Source organism: Notolepis coatsorum (genome assembly GCF_963971535.1).
Source record: "Notolepis coatsorum genome assembly, chromosome: 4".
Classification (NCBI taxonomy): domain Eukaryota; kingdom Metazoa; phylum Chordata; class Actinopteri; order Aulopiformes; family Paralepididae; genus Notolepis; species Notolepis coatsorum.
The window spans coordinates 62,212,906-62,236,786 of record NC_140168.1 but is presented as its reverse complement, the minus strand read 5'-3'; the positions used below and the strand labels follow the sequence as shown (position 1 = coordinate 62,236,786).

The 23,881-nt window shown below is 42.9% G+C and overlaps 1 long non-coding RNA gene across 1 annotated transcript in view; it reads right to left on the bottom strand.

Annotated features, from left to right (window-relative positions):
• Positions 1–23,881, bottom strand: part of LOC311227072 — a 167,891-nt gene that overhangs the window by 97,241 nt on the left and 46,769 nt on the right. The window contains exon 2 of the long non-coding RNA XR_014619567.1: positions 5,400–5,433. This is a non-coding gene — a long non-coding RNA (uncharacterized lncRNA). The remainder of the gene's footprint in view (positions 1–5,399; positions 5,434–23,881) is intronic.

The following is a 23,881-nucleotide window of genomic DNA, read 5'->3' as shown; positions in this document are numbered from 1 at the left end:
CTCCTTATGTCTAGTCAAGCCAGGTTGTGGAGGAGAGAGACAGGGATGAACAGGCTATAGACTACTTTGCCCATCCTGAGCCTGCTATGATGCAGATGTTTTTACATCGCCACCCAAAACAAGATTCAGCCGAGAGCGAGTGAGTACACTGGTCCACTTGCACTGGTACACTTGTCCATGGCACTTACTACCCAGCTTTGTAATGGTTTGGGGGAATAGTACAGTAGGTACGCATATTTAAGGGGACCGCAAGGATGGTGTACTGGTGGGTGGTGTCCGACCGATTATGGTGGGCCGGTCTGGGCCAAAAATGCCAGGGCCGATTTTTGGTCCCAGTCCAGCCCTGGTCTCAAGTCTTTTTTCATCAGGTTATAAATAACCGCTGTGCAATATGATTATTTCTAGGGAATGCACTTTGTTTTGCATGTTGATGATTATCGCTAATTTATCTACCGGTATTACCATTTCAGAAATCTGTTGAACACAACTATTTTATGTTTTATCTACATAAGGCCACTTTAAAATACGTATAATACTGCACTGCAATATGGGAAAAATTATTCTGTAGCTTACCCTGCCTTTGTTACCTTGCCTACCAAACCACTTCTCCAATATGAATAGGACACCACAATGTGATTATTCCTAAATCATCAATGAACACAATCTTTACAAAGTAAAGCATTGTTGTCAAGAATACTGGGGAATCACATTGTTGAATGTAGTTGGGTTCAGGTAGAGGAGACTGGTGTGTCACGCATAAAGCTCAACAGGACTGTTCTATCCACCCATATCTGCACCCTAAAAAATGTACGTACCCTAAATAAATAACAACAGGTAGCATAGTACAGTAAGTGAGAGCCAAGATCAATTGTATTGGCAAAATTGGCAAACAATTTGATCTAGATTACCCCAGTTGCAAGTGCCCTGCTCAGTTTGTAAATTCAATCTAACACTTTAAATATCGCTCCCTGTGCAATAACCCTGCTCAATCTGTACATGTAATCTAACACTTTAAATATCGCTCTGTGTGCAATAACCCTGCTCAATCTGTACATGTAATCTAACACTTTAAATATCGCTCTGTGTGCAATAACCCTGCTTAATCTGTACATGTAATCTAACACTTTAAATATCGCTCCCTGTGCAATAACCCTGCTTAATCTGTACATGTAATCTAACACTTTAAATATCGCTCTGTGTGCAATAACCCTGCTTAATCTGTACATGTAATCTAACACTTTAAATATCGCTCTGTGTGCAATAACCCTGCTCAATCTGTACATGTAATCTAGAACTTTCATTATCGCTCCCTGTGCAATAACCCTGCTTAATCTGTACATGTAATCTAGCACTTTAAATATTTCTCCCTGTGCAATAACCCTGCTTAATCTGTACATGTTTCCAATATGGGATAATAAATTGATCTGAACTGAACTGAGCTCTCCTGTGTAATCAGCGCACACACACACACACACACACACACACACACACACACACACACACACACACACACACACACACACACACACACACACACACACACACACACACACACACACACACACACACACACACACACACACACACACACACACACACACACACACACACACACACACACACACACACACACACACACACACACACACACACACACACACACACACACACACACACGGATGACAGTGCATTTTGGTCAATGAAGGAAAACTACACATGTTACTATAGCCGCTTTCTGCTGTGCTTGAGCTTCAGAAATGCTTGGGAAAACGTAGCTTGTGTGACTAAACTTAACCCCTAATTGCTCCCGATGAGCAGGTTAGCACCTTGCATGGTTGCCTCCACCGTCGGTGTGTGAATGTGTGAGTGAATGGGTAAAAATGTAAGGAACAAATTGTAAAGCACTTTGGATAAAAGCGTTATATAAATGCACCATTTACCAAGCAGTGCCCTTGCACATTATCTCTGCATAGAGTGTTACGCCGGTTTCATCTCCCGAGTCTGAATCCCCAAAGAGATTCTGACTGACCAGGGCACACCATTTTTGTCATGGACACTACGCAAACTATACGGATTATTGGGCAGTCAGTCAATTAAGACCGACATGTACCATCCCCAGACAGATGGGCTCATCTAAACAAACATGTTGAAGTCTCTGTTACTCTCAATGCGGGAGGAACCCCAGGTCTCTGTTACTCAGTGTGGGAGGAACCCCAGGTCTCTGTTACTCAGTGCAGGAGGAACCCCAGGTCTCTGTTACTCAGTGTGGGAGGAACCCCAGGTCTCTGTTACTCAGTGCGGGAGGAACCCCAGGTCTCTGTTACTCAGTGCAGGAGGAACCCCAGGTCTCTGTTACTCAGTGCGGGAGGAACCCCAGGTCTCTGTTACTCAGTGCAGGAGGAACCCCAGGTCTCTGTTACTCTCAGTGTGGGAGGAACCCCAGGTCTCTGTTACTCAGTGCAGGAGGAACCCCAGGTCTCTGTTACTCTCAATGCGGAAGGAACCCCAGGTCTCTGTTACTCAGTGCAGGAGGAACCCCAGGTCTCTGTTACTCTCAATGCGGGAGGAACCCCAGGTCTCTGTTACTCAGTGCACGAGGAACCCCAGGTCTCTGTTACTCTCAGTGTGGGAGGAACCCCAGGTCTCTGTTACTCAGTGCAGGAGGAACCCCAGGTCTCTGTTACTCTCAGTGTGGGAGGAACCCCAGGTCTCTGTTACTCAGTGCAGGAGGAACCCCAGGTCTCTGTTACTCTCAGTGTGGGAGGAACCCCAGGTCTCTGTTACTCTCAGTGTGGGAGGAACCCCAGGTCTCTGTTACTCTCAGTGTGGGAGGAACCCCAGGTCTCTGTTACTCTCAGTGTGGGAGGAACCCCAGGTCTCTGTTACTCAGTGCAGGAGGAACCCCAGGCCTCAGTTACTTGCAGTGCGCGAGGTACCCCAGGCCTCCGCAGGGTTTTCTCCCTTTGAGCTCAGCAGAGAACCCTGTGTGTCTGGGAACTAGTTAAAAGAAAGCTGGGAGGAAGGTCCAAGTCCAAGCAAAAAACGTGTTCAATATGTCCTGGACCTGCGAGCAAAGCTGCATCCACTTGGACGGTTGTCACAGGATAATTTGCTCCAGACCCAGGAATGTCAGTGGCGCCTGTATGAAACGAATACATTTTTACAGGGAGTTAAAGTGCTTGTATTACTCCCTTCGTCCAGCTCCAAATTGTTTGCTAAGTGGCAAGGGCCCTCCATGGGTCACATGGTGAGGGGGGATGTTGACTATGAGGTTGTGAGTTCTGACAGGGGAGGGACAACACAGACGTACCACCTCAACTTCCTTAACCCTTTGGTTGCCGTTCACGAGAATTCTCGTTTCTGTGGCCCAACGGTTCAGTGCCAAAAAACGAAGATTCTCGTTTCTGTGTCGTTATTTCTTTTATTCGCTATTGCCATTCATAATCCATCGAGGCACCTTGTGCAGGCTGTCCTGAATGGGTCTGAGATCGCAAACGTCCAATACTGCCGCCTTGCGGCCACTATTGCACATACTTGGATTCTCTCTGGCTCAGCCTGTATGTTGATCTAACAAATCCAGTCCGGGTGTTCCTACCCGGGCAGTAGTAACCTTTATAACACATGGACTGGGGAGAATCAAGCATCGTGGATTCATGTATTTCGGTGGATTATCTTGGCAACACGATCGAGATCAATACTTGGAATGGCGATCAGATAATTGGAATATTCTTTTTGCAGTACCTCCTAGTCAAGGTAAGGGCTATATGTTATCATTCTTGCATTGATCCGAGCATGCCTTCATTTTGATCCGTGTGTGTCCTGTAACGTTACTCCACAACGTATGCCATTGGTGACGATTGAAGCATTAAACCCCCCCCCCCACCCACCCTTTCATGCATGCATGATGAAACATAATACCGATAATATAGCGTTGATTCAGATTGATTGTTGATCCAAGCGAGGAATGCCACGATTTATAGTGAAATGCAGTAAACGCTGCTTACCGGCGTTTCCTGGGATTACACAGAATTACTCTAAAACTATACTCATATTCACCACGGTATAAAACGGGAATGTATTGATGAAAAAAGTATCTGTTTTTTGCATCTTGACCTGAAGAAACTCAATGACAATCGACTATATTATTAGATCCATAGCTATAATATCTAATATAGTTTTAGCACTGCAAACACCGGCATGTATCCCCATTCATTAAAGCGCTGGCACACAGCGACATCTGGTGAATGGCACTGGATGTGTTAAAGTATGGAGGGAGGCGTCGTTTGTTTCTCTGGTTACCACGGTGATAGAGAGATGAGTTGGGGCCTGAGGTACCAAATTCCACTAATCCTACCTCGCTCCTTTGTGATGACCATCTCCCACCGTGGGAGAGAGCAGATGTTTCCAGGAGGTGGATGTCGAGGAGGAGTCTCTGGCTATCAGGTGGATGGTCGGGGCCCTTCACTACTACCTCCTGGGGCCCTCTGCTCGGACCAGGACCAGGCCCGGCCAGGCCCCCCTCCAGTGGCTCCACCGCATGAGAGAACGGCCGGATCACTCGTGGTACCGAGCTTCACAACCTTTAGAGTTCAAGCAGTCCATTTCATTAACCCCGTCTTTCTCATGGCTCTCAGTGAGACTGGGCCCGGTTTGACAGCCACAGAAACAGAATGAACGAGCACGCAAGAGCTTGTTTGGAGTGGAAATCTGGGAACAATGGACTCTTGGAAAAGTACTGTTTTGAGTTGAGAACTGGGCAAGTGAATAGTTAATGCGTTTAAGTCATAACTTTCAAGTTATGCTCAGTGTGTGTGTGTGTGTGTAGGTTTGGTGACGGCTTGGCATCAGGTCCGTCTCCTGGTGCGCGGTGTGGGTCACACCTACACTGCCGTAGTGCTACATTGTATTTCCCAACAAATTCCTAAACATGGTCACTGTCATGTTTCTGGATCCTGCGGCTGTGAGATGAGATGTTTTCCTCACCCTGACCAACCTCATGACAGCGAGAGCGCGCCGAAAGAGCGGCGCAGCCGGGGGTAGAAAAAGATGAAGGCTTTTATAGCGCTCTCTCTGTCTCTCTCTCCCCTTCTCTCTCTCTCTCGTACACACTCACTCACTGTTGCCCATGAATTATTCAGCCTCCATGCCGGCTCAGAGAGTGTTTCTCTCAGACTTTCCCCTGAAGCACAAAATAAAACACACACACACACACACACACACCACAGCGGCCTATACCGGGTGGCGGCTTGGGGAGGGGGGGTTCATAAGCTCCACACACATAGATAGAGTCCACTCCGGATTATAACAGGATCAAATTAGGCTGCCACTGCACAGTTATGTCAACTCACACTCACTCCAGCTGTGGCGGCTGCACAGTTAAGTAATACGACTCCACTTACCTATAAGGGCGTTGCGGGTCGCGGCAGAGAGACCCTGGCACATGTCAGAAGGGAGAGAAAGAGAGAGAGGGCACAGTATCATTTTTGTGTCTGGTTTTATTGCGCTGAAGGCGTGTCATCAGCCCCATGGAGTGGTTGTAGCCGGGAGGCGGTAATGCAGTGTAATTCCCCTCTGGCCCAGAAAGGCATTTTCCCCAAAGGCGGCCGATAGAAAAGACACGGCTCTTAAGCATTCTTTTTACATGGAATATGTCCTCTAATAACTTTTATTTTTATCATGAAGGCCGTTTATTTTGAGAGGTTGCCCAGAGTCGGAACTTGGCGAACATTGGCGAGTACAAGCAGACCTTCTCTGGAAGGAGCAGTGAAAGTTCACATATGACACAGAACTCGAGATGGAAGTACTGTAGGTAACGTCAAGCTAACTGTTTTACTTAAAGGGGAACTATCTTATAAATGGCCTTTTTCAGTGTTTAGCATTGTTTCCTAGCTATGTGGACTTATATTAATATGATCTATGTCTCTAATTCTCATATTGGCGCATTCTTCCAATTCTCCTCTCACAATATTCACCCTCACTGAACTGAGTCATCTGAAAATGTGCTGATTTGTGATGTCAGAGAGACTCAGCTGCATGTTGAGACTCACACACTCCACACAGTTACCACACAGTGGTTGGAGCCCAGGCTCAAAACGGCTTAAGATCTTGAGGTAGAAAAATGCTGTTTTTGAGGACTTGATTAAAAATACAAAACAATGAATTAAAAAAAAAATAAAAAAATACAGAGGTGTTCCATAAACTCACAGGAATTGTGTAAAAGTGCCCAAATAGTGAAAGAAATAGTAAAATAGTTCCCCTTTAAGAAATGAGTGAAATGTTGTTTCTTTCAGATGACACATTTTTTGTATTGTACTGGCTACAAAAGCAAAGTTAGCAAGCTAATCATTAGGGTTAGCATAGTTTACTATTGATGACTGCAAATTCCAACAGGTAGCTAAATTGCTTAGTACCTGGTTTGCTAGTTAACTCAGCCTTTCAGATCATGTTTTATTGCTGTAACAAGATGTGTCCTTTTAAGTCACAGTACATAATGGCTGATGTGATTCATGCAGTATAGATTTGAAAAGTATGCCTGTCCCGTCTAATTAGGAACAGTATGTTCCTGTCCTTGACTAAAGAAATCCGTAGGTGACTAACAGTCATAGGACTACCGGTAGTTGATTTAAAAAATCGACAAACCTGTGAAACCGTTTCCCACATGCGATCACGCAGAAGGACCACTTTAAATAAGCAGTGATACGTGCTTATCGTTAATAAATAAACAAATAACAATTAAGTATTAAACAAATAACTAATTCTGCACAGAAAAAAGACTAATTGACTATGAGGGGGGCAGGCCATTTTCACCACGTTCTAAGCAGGTAGATATAGATCCTTTATTGTCCTCATTTCCACAACATGTACAAGCAAGAAACATCCCCATGCACCACACCACATCATTAACAGCACAAGAAGAAACATTCAGTATGGTCCTATATAGGCCAATGTGCATCGCTGGCGATGTGTCTTCGTGCAGTAGTCTTTATGTAGCGATTATGTTAAAACTTAAAACAGAGGTGGGCGACCATGTCTTTTCGATCGACTGGTCAATCTCAAGGGGCCTCTCAGTTAATCTGATAATAATCATTAAAATGGCAAAAACAACAAGAGACAGAAGAATTACCATTTCCACACATAATGGGAAGAGGATAATTTCTTCGTCATGTCGAAGTGGAAAACGCATCCGCCGTATTATGTTACTGCGTGGTGCTAACATATAAGGCAGAAAACGAAAGGAAAGTAGGAGCGACATTTCCTCACTCACACATCGTTTGACAAGACGTATCCAGCCAACAGTGAAGTGAGAGAAAAAAAAGTGAGTGGACTGAAATCACAACTAGCATCAAGACGGTTAAAAGATAATTAGTGCTGTCAGGCGATTACAAAATTGTATCTAATTAATTACAGGATTTGTAATTAATTAATCTAATTAATCACATTTTAATCGCATAACCATTTTATGCCTGATATTCTATATTCTATAATCATATTTCAAATTGCATGTGTCCGGATGGCAGAATTCAGTACTGTATCTACAAAACCTTCTGTTTAATAATCTTCCATTTATTAATTTGCTTAGATTTTTCAGGTCTGGTCAATTTTAGCATGGTGTTATTCACAGTCAAAGATAATTTTTTTTTTTTTTTAATTGATATTCTCATTTGGTTCATTAAAATGTTTTACTCAAGCCTAGTAACAGACACAGTATTTCTGACACTGAGAATACATTCCCTGAGATCCATAGATGTCCCTAGAATCAGATACCAAGAACATGCAAATGGACCATATTAAAAAAAAGTCTGTAAATGTGTATTCTACGTTCTTATGGAATGAATGAGATAAAAAAAAATTAACGCAAAATACATTTTGCGTTAATTTTCACAACACGATAATTCGCTGTGTAATTAATTAATCTAATTAATGCGATAAACTGACAGCCCTAAAGATAATTCATTCATTAATGAATTAATTGCATTTATATAGCGCTTTTCTAGACACTCAAAGCGCTTTACAATGTAGGGTGGAAATTGCCTCCTTCACCACCACTGGTAGCACCCAACCTTGGGCTACGCAGGCTCAATGGCTACCACACACTGGCACCAGGTACACATCACACTACACAATGGCTGAACGGCTCAGGAGACAGGGATTGATATCAGCCAATTAAGGGAAAGGGATGATTAGGTGGTCTTGCTGTCAGAGACCTGATTGGGAATTTGGCCAGGAACGTCAGGGAACCCCCTACTCTTTGTGATAGGCGTCCTGGGTATAACCGTGCGATGAATAGCCGATATGCATCTGTGGTTTGTTTGAACGTTGCTGCTGGAGATGACCTTTGCCTGGTTGAATGGCGGGAGACGGCAGCTACAGCAGGAAGTGCTCATGTATCCAGGTCACAGATGACAAGCTACAGCAGGAAGTGCTTGTGTATCCAGGCCACAGATGACAAGCTACAGCAGGAAGTGCTTGTGTATCCAGGCCACAGATGACAAGCTACAGCAGGAAGTGCTCGTGTATCCAGGCCACAGATGACAAGCTACAGCAGGAAGTGCTTGTGAATCCAGGCCACAGATGACAAGCTACAGCAGGAAGTGCTCGTGTATCCAGGCCACAGATGACAAGCTACAGCAGGAAGTGCTCGTGTATCCAGGCCACAGATGACAAGTTAGGACAAAGAACGCCAATGTCAGACACTCTGAGAATGCCGATCCTTTTTCCCCCCTCTCTCTTCCAACATCTAAAAAGGGAACGAGAGCGTGCGTCTGATAAAGACGGCAGACGCGAGACGACGAAAGGGAATCCAATCCCTACAGGGCCTTTCAGCTGACTCATCGTCTTCCATTCTTCCTCTCCCTACATTTCCCCGTCCGCTTCGCTGAGCAGCACTCTGGGACCAAGACCTTCTTTTTCTCTCCTCTCTCTCATCACAACATCAATATTGATCTTTTCGGATTCATGGGAACACTGAGTCAATTATTTAGGAAAATAAAATACAATTTGTATTAGATCAAATGAACACTGGAAAACACAACCCAGCTGCAAAAATAATCAAGGGGGGGGGGGGGGGGGGGGAAACAAGAATTGAACATCTGGTTATTAAATAAATCGCGGCCGTTGTTGCGAAGTCATTCAAATGATGATATCTGTTCCTTTGAGAGCTATATTACACTTATTACTAGGGCTGACCTTCGAATTTTTTTTGGCAATCGAAGCTTCGGGGCCGAGCTTCGATTTTAATTCGAAGCTTCGAATTAAAAAAATAAATACATTTTTTTTTCTTTTTTTTATATATATATATATTTTTTTTTTATCTTATGTTGTGGGACTTGTACAGCACTTTGGTAAACTTTGTTGTTTTTAAATGTGCTCTATAAATAAAGTGGATTGGATTAATGAATTAAGTAGCCCCTTTCGTGACTGTGACGCAGCCAACACAGTGTGATTTAATTCAAGGTGGATCGCTGTTGTCGTTTGAACAACTTCAGATTTCATGGGAACTACCAATCCCCCAAATCAAGAATGTTTAAGATGAATGAAGTAAGATTTTGATTATTTGAAATATGGCCTGTGTAGACTAAACTATGCACAGAATTATGTCAGTCTACAAGGTCCGGATTCTACATGGTCCGGCAATGTAGACCTTGTAGACTCCACTACAGACCAATTATCAGTGAATGTTCATGCATTTTTAAGAAGGGCTACTTCCACAAAAAAACAAAGAACTCACCAAAACATCTCAGTAGCACCTTATCTAAATGTTCTATTTCATATATGGAGATTCATATTTATTTATGTATTGCATGCATTTCTACATTTTATTTCCTATTTTGTTTATTCATCCCAGTATCTTTCTTTCTTATGTGTGGAATTCTACAAGGCATTTACATTCACATTTACATTTAGTCATTTAGCTGACGCTTTTATCCAAAGCGACTTACAAGTTCTGTACGACAGGTCATCAGGAAGGATACAACTCTATCAGCTGAGTAACAATATTCATCAAAATGTTGCGTGTTACAGTGTAGGTGAGTTTATTAGGACAAGTGCATGACAGTAAGGTTAGTTATGGTTAGATTTATTTTATTTTATTTTTTAAATTTTATTTCAGATAATGGTTGAAGAAGTGCGTCTTTAGTCGACGGCGAAAGATTGGATGGGATTCGGCTGTCCTAACTGGGGTGGGTAGTTCATTCTAGGGCTGGGCGATATGACGATATTATATAAATATCGGGTACAGTTCATTAACGATACACTTTTTAAACGTATCGTGGATATCGTGATGTTTTGCCCAAGAGGATTGTGTCGCGTCAATCTGGTCCACACGTTCAAACTTTTTAACAGCGCCGCCCCACACACACTACTGCATCAAAGTTACTACTTATGATAACAAAGGCATTCGTTTTGTGGCATCAACGTTATATAGTTACACATTCAATAACATCAGCGTATTTACATAGCAACGTCCGAGGTCGACCTAGATAGATAGCAAGCATTAGTCGTTCATATCTCAGCCCGTGCTGACTCAGTTGTGCCCATTCTGCGGTCTGTTAATAAAGTTTTCAATCAGACAGATGTATGGAAAGGCTTTTATTATAACATCCGTTGCAGTAAAATCATTATGCCTCGTTGTTTAGTCATCCTGCGGAGCTAAAAGCTAAACGTCGGCCGCGGGGAGCTACCGCTACCGTTGTTGTTGTCGTGAGCTCTCGTAAAATCGATGGCGGATATAGCGAAGTAAAAAATGAATACGCGCTTGCCGATTGGTGCTAAGAACAGCAGGGCGGGTGCAAGCGGTGTGACGTAATTGGCAGACTCGACTGTCAATCAAAATGATTCTGTTTGCCGTCTGAATGAATGAAAACGTTATTAACAGATTGCAGAATGGGTACAATACAGTACAGCTCAATACAACAACAGTGGACTGAAGGATGCAGACCAGAGAAAGACTTTTGTCTTGATTACATCAGGGTCCCCCATTTTCAATTCATCATATTTCATATCTAAATCATATAATATATCATTGCTAAATATATGCAATATATAATCTAATAATCCAATAATCTAAATCTAATATATAATATAAAAATGCTAAATGCATGGGTATTTTATTTTGTCTTTAATGTTAGCTTGCAAACTCAAATACTGTCTTGGTAAGCCTCAGAATGAATTGTTTGGGGGGGAAAAAAAACATTGTGATGCGTATAGTGTATCGCCGAAAGGTCAGAAAATATCGTGATATCATATTTAGGCCATATCGCCCAGCCCTAGTTCATTCCACCATTGTGGGGCAAGGACTGAGAATAGGCGTGTAGGTGGTGTATATGTGTTTGAGGATGATATTCTTCAAACAGGCAATAGTGATGATATAATTTGGGCAGTGCTGAGCTGGGTTACTTTCCTCCAGTGTATTTGTCCCCCGGCCCCACCCAATGGCCCCATGCACACACACACACCGAAAACAAAATAAAATAAAAATTAAAAATTTGAAAAAAAAAATGTTTGACATTTTTTTATTTAATTTTTTTTAAACTTCGATTTTTTTTTAATGTTCGAAGCTTGTGCCATCGAACGAAGCTTCGAAGCTTCGAAGTATTTAAGACAGCCCTACTTATTACTGGAGTATATAATGTCACAGTGACCAAATGCGTCCACATTTTTATGGGATTCTATCACATTTTCATAACAATAGCGAATATAATTTACCCTGCAGCGTTTTCATTGAGGTTTCTTACAAATTAACGATGTTTTATTTGTCCTTTATATACGGATAACATTAAAATCTTAAATTGTACCATTATGTTCCCCCTTTAGACAACAAACATAATGCTAATGATGCACTTTTGTTAAGATAATTAGGTGACCATTCTCGGTCACTATATTCAGGTCGCATTAATAGTTTAACGCTCCTCAGATCACGTTTTCCTAATCCGGTGCTGACCTGTGAACTAGGTGCTAAAGGTCTTGGGATTTGTAGTAATTTTGTAGTCATAACATTTTCACCTTTTAAACCAATGCTGCCATCTACTGACAACAGAAAGTGTTGTGTATAACGTTAAGTTGAGAGGCTACCCGCTCTTGTAAACAGCGTCGCCCAAAACACATTCTAGAGATTCCCACTTTTTACTGGTACATACGTTCATATCTAATAGTCTTTAGATGACTAAATATAGATGAATACTCATGAAATCTGATATATATATTCTAAAATAAGTATAATTTCACTTCACCTACCTGTCGACATGAAATTCCCAAACGCTGACAATTATATAAAAAAAAAAAAAAAAAGCGTGTTCATTTGGGGGGGGGGGGGGGGGGGGGGCAAGGATCAGATATGTGACTCTACAATTACCAAAGGAGAAAGGAGGGATGGCAATACCCAGTTTAGAAAGCTATTACTATGCAGCACAGCTTAGAACAGTAGCATGCTGGTGCAATGTGAACTATGAGGCCAAATGGAAAGATATAGAAACCAAAAGAGAGGGATTCAAAGTGCAGGCACTGATAGGAGATAGGGAGCTGTTCAGAAGACAGGAACAACTACTAGATCCAATTACCAGATTCACTATAAACATATGGAACACAATAGTAAAGAAATACAAGCTAGAAAAAGAATCTAAGATACTGAGATGGATAGCACACAACAACAAATTCAGACCAGGGATAGAAGACCATGGGTTCAAGAGGTGGGAACGGGGGGGGGGGGGGGGGGGGTGCACGATGTGTGCACAATGACAGAAGGAGGGGAGATGCAGACTCTACAAAAATTGAAAGAAAGATACGGACTAGAGAATAGGGACCACTTTAGATATTTACAGATTAGGGACTACTATAACAAGGAAATAAAGCAAGATAGAGACAAAGAACAGAATGGGGTAATTAAGATAATGGTAAAGTCATACGAAGGACGGAAGGGGAGGGTGATATCAGCACTATATCAGGCAATAATGGACAGTAAGGGAAATACAACATTGTATGTGAAAGAAAAGTGGGAAAGAGAGTTGGAAATAGAGATAACAGAGGAGGAATGGTATGACACATGTAAGACACAACAAACAACGACAGGATCAAGGATATGGAGGGAGTTTGGGTGGAAAAATATAATTAGATACTTTATAACACCAGAAATAAAGGGCAATTACACACCAGCAAAGAAAACATGTTGGAGGGAGTGTGGACAGGAAGGGGCGAACCATACACACATATTCTGGGGATGTCAGAAGATAAGGCACTACTGGGAAGAGATAGGAGGGATAATAAATGAAATAATAGGATACGAAATACCCCAGGGAGGCCAAGTGTTGTATTTGGGGAATCTGTCACAGGAAGGAATCCAAGGGGAAGACAAATATTTGATTAAGATATTGATAGTGGCAGCCAAGAAAGCTTTAACTAAACTGTGGTACAAGGTAGAAGTGCAGACAAAGGATCAATGGATAGAGTTGGTAGAGGGGATACAGGAAATGGAGAGAATCACACATCTGCTGAGGCTGCAAGAAGAAAAGTTTGAATGGAAATGGGGAAAATGGGAAGAATACAGGAGGGGAAGTAACGACATCACAGAGGTTTGAAAAGGATACAAGGAAATGAATAAAAATGTAAATAAATAATGCAAATGTAGAATGGACCGAAGGACCCATGTCACACTTTTTCTTTACTCATTTTTTGTCTATTTGTTTTAATTTATGTACTGTGTATTGTCTATGAATGTTGTCTATGTATGTTGTTGAAAAAATGAAAATAAAAATGTAAGTATAAAAAAAAAAAAAAAAAAAAAAAAAGCCTGGATGTCGTGCAAAATGGGGCGTGACCGAATTTGGTTTTGGGCGTTCCCAGACAAAGAGAGTGACCGAGATTGGTCTACGTTCCGTTAGAGCCTCCGCAGTCGGCTGCCTGCACCTCTCGGGGCGGGTGAGCGGGGAAGGTAACGATCACGTATGCAAAGCAAACTCCATTAATCATGCAAATAACCAACAAAGAATGGCATCCAAGGCAGAAACCCGGCTACATCTCAACCAACGCTACAGTAAAAATTAATCATAGTGGGGGGGGGGGGGGGGGGGGGGGGGTCTGTAGAAATGTTCTAAGGTGTTTCGGGAAGACGGTAGAGCTGTCCCCGAGGCCTGTTTTTGGGCTTCAAACTTCGTCAGGGTTTTTCGAACGGATGTTCGAACCTTCCTTTTTAATTACAAAAAATACATATCAAACAAAAAATATATCCAATTCTTTTATTTTTTTTTATAAAATATCCTCAAACTAAATCCTCAATTTGAATAAAGTGATTAATCTGATTAAATTAGTCTTTTTATAGTGTAGACCTAGTAGCCTATAGTGTAAATACCTAGTAGTGTAGCCTATAGTGTAGTCTATAGTGTATACCTAGTAGTGTGCAACTGTGAAGAAAAACCCCATTGGTTTAAACGGAATGAATACACATAAAATATATATATAAAAAAAAATTGTTTATTCAAAATAAAAAATGTAAATGTTGATTTAGAATTCGAACGCCAACGTAACGAACGAAGGTCCGAACGTTCTGGCTCAGCCCTAGAAGACGGTGAGGCGCGCGCAGAGGACGACAGCAAGCTGTCCATCAGTCAGAATGACACAGAGGACCGGGAGGTCACCGGTGTCTGCGGATAGGATCGCACGCCTTAGGGAGGTGACAAGATGAAACGGGTCCGTGAGAGATTGACAGCGACGGTTTGCCCTTGTGTCTAAATATAGAAAGAGGGCGGCAGTCAGTGGGCGAACACCTACAGGAGCAGCGCTGTGCTACTACGCCTGCTTTCTGATGATCGAGTGCTCTCACGGGCTACAGACATTCCCAGTGAAGAGATGAAAGGGACACGACCATGTCAATCAAAAGGGGAAATTAACTGAAAGGTATACAGTATGTGTCATCAGCAAAAGTCCTTGTCAATGTTACTCTGTTGTTCAATTGATGTATTAGGTACAGTAGCACACCCACAGTGAAGAGGAATTTTTTGGGCGGTTTTTGGGCAAAAATGGGTGGATTTTGTAACTATTTTCATTTTTACTTTATTTCGGTTTTAGGGTTAGGGTTAGGGTTATGTTATTTAATTATTTTGGGGAGCCAGCCCCCCAAACTCCTGAAATGCATAGAAAACAAACAGTCAGCACTGTTGTAGCTGAGGTTGTGTTTAACCGTGTGGTATACCTGTGTCACCTCAGCTGCAGTAACCTAGAGGGGAGGAGTGGGATGATCAAATTTAAATGAAATTAAATTGAACAGTATGACTTTTATATTGTTGTCTGAACACTATTTATTTATGTTTAAGTATTTATTTAAGTATTTTTGCATTTATGTATTTATGAATTATATTATTTATGTATTTATTAACTGTTAATCCATTATGAAGAATTCCGTTTTCCAGATAAAAAACACAAGAGTTTAAATGGGCACACTATTTAATTATATTGATTAATATAAATACATGTTTATTTATTAGACTTTAAAAACTCAACATTAATGAACAATCAACTATATTAGTAAACTGAAATAGCCCTAGACTATGCCCACATCAGCAGCCAATATGTAGGCTCCTGTCTGCCAGGGCAGGTAAATAGAAATACTGACATCTAAAAACACAACCAGATAAATAAGATGTAATATCCCATACCGAATCAATCTCAGGAGATGTTTCAGTCATGAAGAACTGTGAAACCTGTACTTGGGTCCTTTCTTTGCATTCTTATATTTCGGGAATATTTTTGCTCTCCTGAGGCATGCTGTCTGATGTCAGTCAGTCCACCATGCGCCACAGAAAACACACACCTACTACATACTTTGCAGTTTGCTTTATAAACATCTCCTGACGCTATCAAGCCAGGGGTTTGCCAGTTCCCACTCAGGTCTCTGTACTTCTGGAGCAATGTGAAAGCGCTAATTCTCATTGGTCGTGAGCTGCTGAGCGCACGGCCATCATGCCAGAGTTGCCAACTTTTGGACACAATTTAGCTTGTTTTTGGCTTGTTTTTGTAGGTCGGTTGGCTGATTTTTCTCACAATACTGGCAACACTGTCTGACTTGCGGACAGCGGAGCTCTCACATTCCCGACCTTAAAATACGGGATGGACGTATATCAGTTCAATACGGAACACGTCTTTTAGTTTCCAATTACGGGACGATTCCGTATTTTACGGGACGATTCCGTATTTTACGGGACGGGTGGCAACCCTACCGGTATACCAATTTCCTCTCTGTGCGTTCAGTAGAAAGCTAGCCTAGCTTAGCACAATGAATGGAAGCGGATACAGAGCCGAGGAAATTGGTATCTATCTTCTTGTCCGACTCAGCCTATATCAACCGATTGATTGATATACTGTACTGTATCAGTGCACCCTATTAACACTCAAGGTGGTGTCTTCCTTTTATTTTTGTTATCATGCATTTTGACTGCCCCCTTGTTTATTAAAATACTTGGTTGCGATGGGGTTTGTGCAATGTTGGCAGTTGTTTTTTTAAACTGCTGCAGAAAACTATTCCATTTGTATGCTAATCAGTGACCTCTAGTGATTAATGCTGTTGCCTCTTTGAGCGTCCACGGGGGCTTCTTCTCTCCGAATAAATAAATATCAAAAGGGCAGTCCAGAACCTTTTGAAAAAGGAACAAAAACACAACACACCATTTGTTCCAGAATACACAACGAATCAATTCTAGGTTTTGGAAGCTGGATATTTCTCTGCAGTGTGCTCAGAAAATGATCAAAGAAGACGACTTGGATTCATTTCTATTTTGTGTCAACATCAAAGGGCTAGACGTTAGTATGATACATGTCATGGCTCTGGTGGGGAGGGGGATTAATTTCAGCGCATAGTCTTATTACATCATCAATGAAGACAGGCTGTTCTGCGTAAAGCTGTTCTGCTCCGTTACCGAGCCACCAATCAGACTTCGCCAAAAGTACAAACACCCTCACATTTGTATAACAAAGGCATTTTTTTCTCCTTTTTCCGTTTTTCTCCCATCCCAATGTTAGTCATTATGCCAATTCCCAATCCCCTTCCTGATCGTTGCGCACTCTACCACCTACCGGCGGTCTGGGAGGGCGGTAGGGATGGGTACCGTTCACATTTGAACCGGTACGGTACCGGTACCTGTGAATCGATACCGGTACCCAACGGTACCTTTTTTCTGTACTTTAGTCTCTAAAAATGTAATCTACCTACTTCAGTTGTGAAAAAAATTATCCAAACTTCAAATAACCACACTTTCGACCGTTTTCGTCTTGCCATTGCCCCGACTGCTTTGTTGTTGAATCAAGTCAAATCCTAGGTAAGCGCATAGTGTGCGTGTGAACATTGACATAAAAAGAAAAAAGTAAAAAAAACAAATAATAATAAAGTGTAAAAAAAAATACTTTTTTTACAGTACAGACAACAGTATCTCAAGTGAATCGATACTCAGTAGTACCGACGTGTTTCGGTAAATACCTTTAAAAGTACCGAATTTGGTACCCATCCCTAGAGGGCGGAGACTATCACATGCTTGCTCCGACACATGTGTAGCCAGCCCACCGCTTCTTTACACCTGTCAGCGCAGACTCTCACTGGGGAAGTGTAACGTGTGGAAGGTCACACTACCTCCCCCAGATCCTTCCCTCGCTGTGCAGGCACCCCGACCGAACTGTAGGAGTCGCTGTTTACAACGACCAGGACCCACCCCACCAGCTTTCCCACCCTCTAACACTGCCAATTGTGTCGGTATGGACGGCCAACCAAGCCGGAGGTACCGCAGCTGGATTCGATCCCACTGTCTCTGCGGTGGTAGACAGACGCTTAGTCCACTGCGCTACTCGGCCGCACTAACAAAGTCATTTTTTATTTAGGCTTCGACTTTTCACTTTCACACAGAACAGAGAATTCTGACACAATTAGATGGTAAAAAACACAACGGGGCTCAGAACCTTTGATCTACAGCGGCAGGAAGGTGTCGGGGTCTAGACGTGGAAGGTTTGGCCCCGACATTAGGAGCAGTTTGGAACAGGACAAGGCACCAAAAGCCAACAAAAACACATTATTCTCAAAGCCATTTCCTTCAGATTAGAGTAAGACCAGAGTGTCATTCCTTCAGACCAGAGTGTGTCATTCCTTCAGACCAGAGTGTCATTCCTTCAGATTAGACTGTGTCATTCCTTCAGACCAGAGTGTATCATTCCTTCAGACCAGTGTGTCATTCCTTCAGATCAGAGTGTATCATTCCTTCAGATCAGAGTGTATCATTCCTTCAGATCAGAGTGTATCATTCCTTCAGATCAGAGTGTATCATTCCTTCAGATCAGAGTGTATCATTCCTTCAGATCAGAGTGTATCATTCCTTCAGATCAGAGTGTATCATTCCTTCAGATCAGAGTGTATCATTCCTTCAGATCAGAGTGTATCATTCCTTCAGATCAGAGTGTATCATTCCTTCAGATCAGAGTGTATCATTCCTTCAGATCAGAATGTAACATTCCTTCAGATCAGTATCATTTTGACATTTAGATTCCCACACATCTCATTAGGTCAACATCTCGATTCTGAAAAACAAAAACAGGATTTTGTGCTCGTTTCTTCTAGCAGAGGGCCACCGCGTTGCCATGTCTCCTCAGACCAGCGCTTCATCTCATGACTCACACACAGAGCCTCGTTCTTGTCTGTCAAACTCAAGTTTATAAAAAAATAATATGTGGGTGTAAATTATTTTGGAGTGAAATCATGCTCATAAAATTACTTTGTTATTTATAATTCCTTCCCCATCAGCGATCACCAATTCAAACCGAATATGAACAAATGAGGCCTAATCACTAATATAGTATAGACTTTTCTGAAAGTGATGGAGGGCATGCAGACATTTCCTTTTAAATGACCCTCAGGGTAAAGCATAAATCAGTCTTTTCCAAAAACCGACAGAGCAGGAGGGGGGGGGGAGGGGGGGGCAACGGGCCTCACTTCCACGCCTCTTTCTGACCTTCTCCGAAGAACAAAAACAAAAGTATAAATCTCTCACATGACGTTGTGCAGAGCCCAGTGGATCTTGTGCTGAAGAAGACCACGCAGACTCATTTACTGCCACATGAACGCTATGCTAAAACAGTTGTTTGGTTTGTGGCCGCTCGCCACACCTAAACGAAAGCAACTGTGGGAGGCACGCGTTGGCAGACGCGTTTTATAGTAGCAGCCAATTCAGTTGAGTAACATGCTGGGTGGGATAGGGTTGAAAATATAGACCGAATGAGGAAGTTTCACAAATAAACTATAGCAAAAAGCACAGCAAAGCATACACTCACACACAAAAGCCCATACTTTGACAGGCATCTGTGACGGCCCACCACTCTTATCAGACAGTTCGTACCACAAACAGATTTCCCCCAAACCGCTACAATAACGTATCAATAACAAGCACTTCTTGCATTACACCCACAGACAACCCTTCCCGGCTGTTAAGACCGGGCACCCCTCGCCTATGATCCTGGCCTATCGGTACCACAGCTACAAATAACCTAAGAATCTGTGAAATGCGATCCCTCCCTACCGACCCGTCTCGAGTTGAAATTATATGTTGGATTTATCTTTCAAATGTCAGACACACACACATTTCACCAGTCAGTTAAATGTATTATGAGCTAAATTAGTTTAGTTTATTATTATGTTATTATTAACTTTTAGTATAGTAAACACAGATTGAACACAGGTTGGTTACCTGACAACATGGCCAGTAGAATTGGCAGGCAAAGTCAAAGTTTACCATCATAATCGATTTCAAGGTCCAATCTGGTTTTTCGCCCCGTCACAGCACAGAAACAGCCCTCCCCAAAATCCCTAATGACCTCCTGATGGCAGCTGACTCCGGACTATTATCCATCTTCATCCTCCTCGATCTGAGCGCCGCATTTGACACCATATCTCACTCCACCCTCCTAAACCGACTAGCCTCCATTGGAATCTCCCACACATCCCTAGACTGGTTCCACTCATATCGCTCTGGCCGTACTCAGTTCAAACTAAACAGTGATAAAACAGAGGTAGTCCTCATTGGCTCCAAGTCCACACTCACCAAGCACCCCAGTTTCACCCTCACCATAGACAACTCCTTGGTGTCCCACTCCCCCCAGGTCAAGAGTCTGGGTGTCGTCCTCGACAGCACCCTATCATTCCATTTCCCACATCAACAACACCATCCGGTCCGCCTACTTCCACCTTCGCAACATCAACCACCTCCCGCCCTTCACTCACTCCCAACAGCGCCGCAATCCTGGTCCACTCCCTCGTCACTTCCCGCTTGGATTACTGCAACTCCCTTCTCTTTGGTCTCCCCCACAAACTCCTCCATAAGCTCCAACTGGTCCAGAACGCTGCTGCCCGTATAATAACCAGAACCCCTGTCATTAGTCACATCACCCCCGTCCTACGCCAACTACACTGGCTTCCCATCCTCCTCCATACATTCAAGGCCATCCACAACCTCGCCCCTCCATACCTGTCCGACCTCCTCCACATCAACATTCCCACCGGGTCCCTCAGGTCTGCCTCCTCCATCAACCTGACCGTCCCCCCAGCCCGTCTGTCCACCATGGGGTCAAGAGCCTTCAGCTGCTCTGCCCCTCGCCTCTGGAACTCCCCCCCCCCCCGACATCAGGAACATTGACTCCATCATCTCATTTAAAACCCACCTCAAAACCCACCTGTTTAGGCAGGCGTATGTCGGATTTAATTTGAAACTTGATTGTGATTTTAAATTAACTGTTTTTAATTGTTGTACGGTGACCTTGAGTGTCCTGAAAGGTGCCATATAAATAAAATGCATTATTATAAATAAAATGCATTATTATTATTATTTATTACTAAATGGAACAGGACCAAGCTACATTGCAAATTCTCTAGTCAACTATGTGCCTTCTAGAACATTGCGATCATCTACTACTGGTCTATTGAAGGTTCCAAGCCACAGTCTAAGGAGCATCTGGGATGCAGCCTTTGCAAACTATGCACCAAAGTTATGGAACACACTACCTATGGACATTAGGGAAGCTAGATCTCTTAATATAAAATAAAAAAAAAATAAAAAAAAATGTATGGTACCTCTTCACCATAGCCTTCTAATAGACTCCGCTGTTGATTGTACTGTAGCACTATTTTACTCTGTCCATTCTATTGTATTACACTGCACTGTTGCATAATTGTACTATCTATTCTATTCTACTATTTTATTGCACTGTATTATTTACTTTTTATTACAGGTTCAAAACTGTCAGGTATTAAACTGTGTGGGTATCAAACAAGAAAGACTGTCAGGCTTTAAAACTGTGTAGGACCCAGGCCTAGAACTGCACCCTGAGAGAGGGAACTGCGCCCTGAGAGAGAAGTTTGCCCTGGGTGGGAGGTTCGAAGGGTCAAAGTGGGTATCAAACAGGAGGGAAGACTGTCAAGACTTTATGGGTATCATTTTATGTCTATTCTATTCTACTATTCTATTGCACTGCACTATTGCACTATTTTATCTTACTCTTTTTATTATTGTATTTTATTGTATTTATTATATTTAAAACTGAAGCAAACCATAAACAAGGTGGCCTGTTGGGATGTTAGATCCTAATGTGAAAAACTGATTTTATATTTCTGCACTTTATGTGCTCATTCTACTGTATGTCTGTATTTTTTCTGTTATGAAGCACTTTGAGCTGCAGTTTCTGTATGAAAGGTGCTATACAAATAACGTTTATTATTATTATTATTGTTATTGTTATTGTTATTATTATTATTATCATATGGCTGCTGGTTAGTGTTAATTTCAAGCCCTACACACACACACACACACACACACACACACACACACACATATACAGTACAGAGAACATTCAGGAATGAACATCTATAACTATACTAACTATACTAACTATAAAGGAAGGAATCTCTCTACGTGCATATCTGTCTGTCCTTTGCATATCTCGAGACCCAGTGGGTCTTGGACTTCCTGATGGGTAGACCCCAGGTGGTAATAGCAGGCAACTGCACCTCCTCATCCATCACGCTCAACATAGGGGCCCCCCAGGGCTATGTTCTGAGTCCCCTCCTCTACTCCCTGTACACACATGACTGTGTGGCACAGCGGAACAACAACACAATCATCAAATTTGCTGATGACACAGTAGTGGTGGGCCTGATCTCTGCCAACGACGAGAGGGCCTACCTGGAAGAGGTAGAGAATCTGTCGCAGTGGTGTCAGGAGAACTGCCTCTCCCTGAACATCAGCAAAACAAAAGAGATGATTGTGGACTTCAGGAGGTCAGGGGTCAGGGACTACAGCCCCCTCAGCATCGACGGGGCACCGGTTGAGAGAGTGAACAGTTTCAAGTACCTCGGAGTCCACATATCCGAGGACTTGACATTGACAGTGTTGTGAAGAAGGCACGGCAACGCCTCTACTTCCTCAGGCGCCTAAGGAAGTTCCAAGTCAGTCAGAAGATCCTTAAGAACTTCTACTCATGCACAATAGAGAGCATCCTGACTGGCAATATCACCTCCTGGTTTGGGAATAGCACCGCACAAGACCGTAGCAGACTACAGAGAGTGGCCCGTTCAGCCGAACGCACAATTGGAGGGGGGCTTCCCACTCTCCAGAACATTTACAACAAGCGGTGCATGGGTAAGGCTAAGAGAATTATCAAAGACTCCAGCCACCCAAACAACTGCCTCTTTGAACTGCTGCGGTCAGGCAAGCGATACCAAAGTCTCATGGCAAGCACAGAGAGACTCAGAAGGAGCTTCTATCCCCAGGCCATCAGGATGCTCAACGAATAACACTATGTAACAACCATCAAATGCACTCACAGCACACACATCCACACGCACACACTCACTTTAAACAAACAACTGCAGCACCCACTTTACACACTTTAGAACACCTAAACACACTTGGTAAAGAATTTGCACTACAACCCATACCTCATTACACCTTACTGTAAACTGTACCTAAATCAATCTTATCGCTTCCAGACAGTACAGCTCGTCTCCTTCTTTCCCAGAATCACCTCACCGGAGTCGCTCCCCCGCGTTGACCCTGGCCTTGGTCTGGTTCCACAGCAGAAAGGGATAAGGGGGGGGGGGGGGTGATACATGCAGCTCGAGGCAGATATGCCGCATATGGTCAGAATTTGGTCAATTTAGTTTAATCATCGTCACCATTATCGTACCCCCTATTAGCACGGTACGGTGGCATCTTAATTTTCACGTCCCTAATTTCCGACGTGATGTCCAGAATGGCCTGAGACCGTGACAGTTCCTCTGCATGGTTAGAAGCAAGTCTCTCAAGAATAGTCTTCAAGCACGATTGTTCGTCTACATGGTAGATTTTGCACCGTTCCAACATGGTCTTGGAGCTCAGTTGTTCATCACCGCGCAGGGTACTGAGGTCAGCGATCTTTTTAAACAGTTCCATTTGGTTGTCCTTGATCCCGGCCATATCCCTGGCCAGGGGAATCAACTTCTTCCGAATTAGATTCAGACAGTACCAGATCCAACAGCTGACGGAGCCCAAGCCGAGCAGCATGACAATTAGAAGATATACGTCCTCAACGTCGTTTATCTCCAGCGGGAAAAAGCATATCGCGAGCCAGGTCCCGTATGAATTTATGGTGTATCCCGCCTGATAGCTCCCAAGAGGGCATAATGGGTCATCCGCATTCTGCCTCCTTGTCAAGAATATGCGATCAATCGCTGTAAAAGCCCAGCTTATTAGATCCATATTACGGTCAAAAGTCGAGTCGAGTTGAGGATTCTGTTGTAAAAAGAAAAGGACGAAAAAGGTCAAAAACGTCCGAGCGTCTCTAGCGAGGGCAGATCCAGGCTCTGGGGAAAGGAGCTGTAAGGGCTGGTACGGAC